The 6,235-nt window shown below is 35.5% G+C and overlaps 1 long non-coding RNA gene across 1 annotated transcript; it reads left to right on the top strand.

The window, feature by feature from the left end:
• Window positions 1-822: 822 nt before the first annotated feature.
• On the top strand, window positions 823-6,028 carry LOC146519130 (uncharacterized). The gene is made up of 3 exons (XR_014874104.1): window positions 823-929; window positions 2,078-2,213; window positions 3,496-6,028. It is a non-coding gene; the product is annotated as an uncharacterized LOC146519130 (long non-coding RNA).
• Window positions 6,029-6,235: the final 207 nt, after the last annotated feature.

Here is a 6,235-nt window from a genome sequence, read left to right as displayed (position 1 = left end):
TCTGTAAAAATACAGTACAATCTACTGTATAAATGTGAAGGAATTTTCTGTATTAATAATTTACAGGTATTTTTCTGTATTTCTCAACTACTGCAATGCATTGTGGGAAAAATAACCCGAAAAGGAGGGAAAAGTAAGCGCAAGAGCAGCCATTAGCAGTGTTGCCAACTTAGCGACTTTGTCGCTATATTTAGCGAGTTTTCAGACTCCCTTAGCGACTTTTTTTCTAAAAAGCGACTAGCGACAAATCTGGCGACTTTTTCTGGTATTACTGGAGACTTATTTATGACGTCTTTTTGACGTGAAAGCACGTATCGCTTTTACTCTCAACAAGCAGCGGTGCTGCCGTGGGCACCTCGCCCGTGCCAAAGCGCTCCCAGGCGGAGGATAGTCCTCCCCCGCTGCTATCAGGGCAGGAGACGTTCACACCTATGCGTCCAAACGGTAAATGAATTGCGCATGAGCGAAGCCACTGCTTCCGCACTGACTGTAACGCAGTCTGTTCTTCTTTTACTGTTATGCTGTTTTGTGGGTCACAAGGTTTAAAACTACTTATAAACACACACACTGTAACTCCACCAAAGTGCCTATTTCAGGTCACTTTTGCCGGTCCAAGCCCGGATAAAGGAGCAGGGTTGGAATTGTGACATTACAAAAAACAATAATTGCTAAAATAAATTTAATTCGTAATTCTAAATAAACTCTAAATGCATTTAGGACGTTTTTTACTCACTTTATGTCTCTTCCACGATGTTATTTCACTCTCCAACAACGTAGGTTACAATTACATTAGCATGACCAATTATACAAATTAGGCGATGACGTCATTTGGCGACTGAGGAGTTGGCAACACTGGCCATTAGGCTTCTTTCAGGCTTCATCTGGATTTTGGACTCTGAAGTTGGAGAAACTGCCTTCAAATTTCTGTGGTAAGTATTAAAACTCATGTTTCCTTATATTAAAATAATGTTTTTTAAAAGACTCCACGTTTTTATTTAGAAAGAAATGTTAATTTATTTGTTAACTGGTTTCGGCTGTCTCCAGACAAGTCAGGAATATTTTGCTGACTCATTTTTTTTAAATAATTGTTATTTAGGTTTAACATGACTTAAGCTTTCCATTTTAGTTAATGTTAAAATTATTTTTACTGTGATACCGCCAGTTTTGCCCTTCAGTGGCTGAACAAGTTTTCATATTATAGTTAGCTGTCTGTGTCTCTCTGGGTATTACACAGCTGTGACTGCTAACTAGCTAATTAGCGAAAGTCAGCGATGTGGATAACTGGGAAAAGTGAGAAATTTATGGTTCTAGAAATTATTCTAGGACTCTAATAAGTACTGTATCAATACCTGTGTTTTACAGTTGGCTCTACTGTACACTTTAAAGGGTTTCAGGCAAAGTTACACTAACCCTAGTTTAAGCCTCAGACCTTCCTGGCTGACGCTAGCAAATGCTAATGTTAGCCTCTGATTTGGGCTACTAAAGTAAATACTTTTAGCTAGCTGACCAGCATAGATTATTTCGGTGGTTAACAGACTGTAGTGGTAATATTATTGAAAGTATAATTTCACCTCAGCACATTTACAATTATGTCTATTTTGTAGCACATAGAAATGTTTAGTTAATATTTACAGACACATTTTCCCTGTAACTGTGTTTTTACTCCAACATTTGTTGAAAATGTAATTTATGAAATGCTGAGCAGCATTTCTAGTATGTGGAATATTTTTGTCACCCACTGTGCTAATGTGATTAAATACTAATAATTATTACTAAAAAAAATTCAATAATAAATCAATAATAACTATTTCTTGATTGAACTATAATGTAAGCGCAGTGCTGGTGTGCAGGGTATTTATATGCCTTGTGGGGGATGCTGACATATTATAAACTTTTGTGTCTATATCAAGCTTTTAGCCAAATATAAGCAGAGATATTTGTATCTTTCTTAAAAATCCAGATCCTTATAGATTATTTGAGAAATGGATCAACAGCTATCACTACTTGAAGCACTCTAAGTCCTGCAGTGGAAAAATATCCCTTATTTCACCTTTGATCACACACTTTGGTTTTCCAGTGCAGAGCAATGGCCAAGAAAAGGAAAGACTTCCCCGAGTGGAAAAAAAAGATGAAGATACAAGCTGGTGATGATCGAGAGCAGCTGGTCTCAGGAAATGAAGAAAAACCCTGATCACCTTCTCTACAGAAACAAGGTGAGTTTAATGTTGTGGTTGATTTAGTTTTTCAAGGTATGTATGTTACTTTAATTATAAACTGCTTTTGTTGCAACCGAATGGTGTTATATGTATGCAACTCTACGTGAATTATAATCCTTTGTAGGGCTGTGTGATATGACCAAAATCTCATATCCCAATATAAGACATTTCTCTCCTGATAACGATATATATCACAAAATAGTGCATTTTCTGTAAATTCTGTGATTCTCGGGCAACTCGACTTATGTGAAGTGTTTTCAGTTGGGCGTCGTGTACCTGGAGTTGAGTGTTTTGACCGATGCGTGAAACTATACATATTTAGACATAAGTTTAAACGGCCGCCATTTTCTTTCCGAGTATTTATTACACGGCGTGCTGCGAGGAAAAGCCTGTTCTAACGTTTGAGTCTAAGGATTATTTTGAGCACCTGACAGCTCTTTTTTGCTTTTCATTCGTAAACTCTCTCAAAACTCTTTCATGTGATTCTTGTGTAGGTGGTTAAAGATGTTTGTTGTGTTTGAGTGGTGGTGGGGACCAGTTTGTGGCATAATTTGCATAGTACAGTTTTCTGGGGCGTGTCAGACTTTTCATAACCAAACCATTTCCATTGCCCCTCGTTTAACAATAAGGTCCTTGATTTCTTTTGACTGGTCCTTCTGTTTGGAGCTAGCTGGTTCTGCCTCATCCTTGCTGGCCATGCTGGTATTCTCTGTGCCTTCATCTGCGTGGTGACTGTAAGCGCCATTTATAGTCACTTCATGTTTTTATTTGAGGTCATTTGTTTGATGCATATTCTGAAAATTTGTTTGAGAATAATGTATATCATTTCAGTTTATTTTGAAAAGTCTCAACAGAAACTTGAGCTTTATTGTGAAAGGTTTATGTGGAAAATAAACAAGCGGACAGTGGAGCCACACAATGGTTTTACCGTCATTGTTGGTAACGAAAGTACGCGTAAAAACAGTCACTTGTTCATCCATAGTGTGGTTATTGTAAGTATAAGAGAAAGAGAGAACTTTAAGAAATAATATAGCAACTACAGTGACCATCAAAATCATGAAAAAAATATTGCCGTAAAGAGTTTATTTTGCAACACCACAAAACAAACAATAGTGTATAATATGAAACAATAGACATTTTTATATCGTCATCTGATATATATCGTCATATCGCACAGCCCTAATCCTTTTTTGTTTATGTTGTTTATGTTCTAGGTAAAAAAATATATAAAAATACAAACTTTTTAAAAATGTCTTGTTGTTTCTCTTTTTTTCCTCAGAATAAATTGCGACTAGTCTCAATGGCTGACATGGAGGAGCAACACAGCGACACGTTAACCCCGACTGCTGCAGTTCCTGTATGAACTGAGCAACTCTGAAAATCCAAGGAAAAGCTGAGTGTATTTTATTTAAAGGTCAGATGGACCTTGATGTACTAACATGCAGGCTGCATTCAGGACTTTGTCACACTGGTATATGAAGAGTGGTAACAAGACTTTGTAGTAATTTGTCTTACTATTGTCTTATTTGTTGTGATTTAGAGTCTGTGCGCACAAGCAGAAGTTTTTGTTTGTAACCGTAACCTTGTTTTCAGAGCCTTGTCTAACATCTAATGGTCATGAAATATGTCAGACTTTTTCCTCTACTTAAACAGCTAAGAGCATTTGAACACTGTGGAGAAAAAGGTGTGCATTAAGGATTTTGAACTATGATGTTTAAGTGTTGTCATTGCTGAGGATTCGTGGACACAGATCCTTATTCACTACACTGCTGTTTACAGTTTAACTTTTCATCAGAACAAGCACTACTAATTGTACTTTGCTCCTCACTGACAAAACAAGTCCAGTAAATACACTTTTCTCTTTAAGTTTGGGACAGTAATCTGTCTTAATTTATTTTGTGTTTTAGTTATCATATGGGGAAAAGTCCTGTGGTTATCCATCCGTCCTGTTCATCTTCTTTAGATCTGTTCAGTTTTGGCACCACTTAAACAGTCAACAAATTTTGACTCAAGTATGTTATAGTATGTAAGGTAAAGACCCCAAAGAGTTAATCTCAGACAAATGTTCACACAAATGTGAATTACATTCACTTCATTAATGAAGTGAATGTAATTCAGTAATCAAAGGTGTTTGGCTATAACTGACTACATGTGTATACTGTATCATAAGTGGACAGACATGGATGTAAACCACACCTTAACCATTTGGCTGAGGCAAAACTACCACAAGGCAGTGATTCTAACTAAAAGATACTCTGGATATTATTAAATATGAACATATCGTTAAATATGACATTTTTTGTTTGTCAGGTGTCCTGTTTGAAGAAAACACTTGGTAGACACACTAACACTTGAATGAATGTAAATAAACACATTTACATGAGGGCAACCTGATTCCAAGGAAATAAAAATGCTCAAATTTGAAAACTTGTGAGTTATTTTGTTCATGTATCAGCTGTTTAGTCGTTTTATGACAAGATGGATGCTGTCATTATATTTTATAATGTGTTTGAGTTAAGGAGAATAAAAGAATATTTAACATTCATTGTACCAATGTTGTTGTGTACGAAGCACAAATTAATTTAAGTTTTAATTTGTAAATTTTTGAGTACATGGTGTACTAGGTTGTAATTGCATAGAAATATACGTTTAAGGATATAAAGAACTATATTTAATGAGTTACAGTGAAAAGAAGTGCTTGGAAATAGTAATATAAACAGAAATTTCAATTTTTCTATTAACGGAAAATATCAGTTAATGATACAGAAAATATACTGTGAATAAACGGAATTTTCCATTTTATAGCTGAAGGAAATGTCCGTAAATAGTACAGAGAGTATACTGTAAATCTACAGAATCTTCCGTTTTATCATTTACAGAAAACTCCGTCAAACGTCCGTAAAAAAACAGAAAATGTACTGGCAGAAAATTACCAGGACATTTTCCGTTTTTCTACGGAATTTCTTTTTACAGTGTTCATGTACATGGGCGAATCCTGTGCAGGAATGCGCCCAGGCATCTGGTCAGACTTTATTATATACTGCCTTACTCATGTAACACTCATGGGTGGAGTACAAGTTAGGAAAAAACAACTTCTTATCTGCTGATTGCATTCGAGGCTGCACAGGATGCAGCCTTGCAAGACAAAGAGGAACAAGTTGATTAACGATCTTGTAGTGGGTTAAAACAATACATGTGGGTGTTGTCTAAACTTGAGCAGACACTTTGTTCCAGTTAAAGAATTTGCTGACACGCTATGTACAGGCATTACTACACAATTCAAATAAGGCTTAAACATAAACAATTATCACAGTTGAATAAAGATAATAAAGTAATATAATTCAAAATCTTTCAACATTCCCTTCTGTTTTTAGCAGATTTGAATTGTGCAGCAAAACACATATCATTTATCAGAACATAACTTCTTACAACATGTATTTTCAGTTAGTTCGTCATAAAATGCATTTGCTGATTTTTATTGGCAACTTAGACACTTGTATCAGAGTCTACATCATAGTCATCAGTAAGTAACTACTTGTCTTTCACATTTTCAGTTACTACATAATTAGTTGCACTTCATCTTCATTTAACAAATAGGAAAAGAAGTCTTCATAATCTTCATCGGTTTGTGGTACATCTGCGTATGTTGTGAGTGATAAACTTATCATCTGTGAAATTACAGCCTTTAAACAAGGTATAACACAAGTAAAGAAAAGCAAAATAAAATAAAATATAATAAAGTAAAATAAAACCAGGAAAACTCCAACGCCGATCAACAGTCTCTTTAGAATCTGAAGCCATGTTTAAAGAATTATCTGGTATGTAGGTGCAGCACATGGTGTTGAATAAGACACACAATCCTCCTTTCTCAGCCAGGATCATGTCCAGTGCTACACGATATTGCATTACAGCAATTCGGAGAGCGTCCATGTTAGGTTTTGTAATGTTGATTGTCATTTATGCTTAGAAATATCTACTTATATATGCTTAGAGTTTTATAATTAGTTTTAGATTGGTAG

The sequence above is a fragment of the Neolamprologus multifasciatus genome, chromosome 5, assembly GCF_963576455.1.
Source record: "Neolamprologus multifasciatus chromosome 5, fNeoMul1.2, whole genome shotgun sequence".
In the NCBI taxonomy this organism is placed as follows: domain Eukaryota; kingdom Metazoa; phylum Chordata; class Actinopteri; order Cichliformes; family Cichlidae; genus Neolamprologus; species Neolamprologus multifasciatus.
This window is presented reverse-complemented; position numbering and strand designations above follow the sequence as displayed.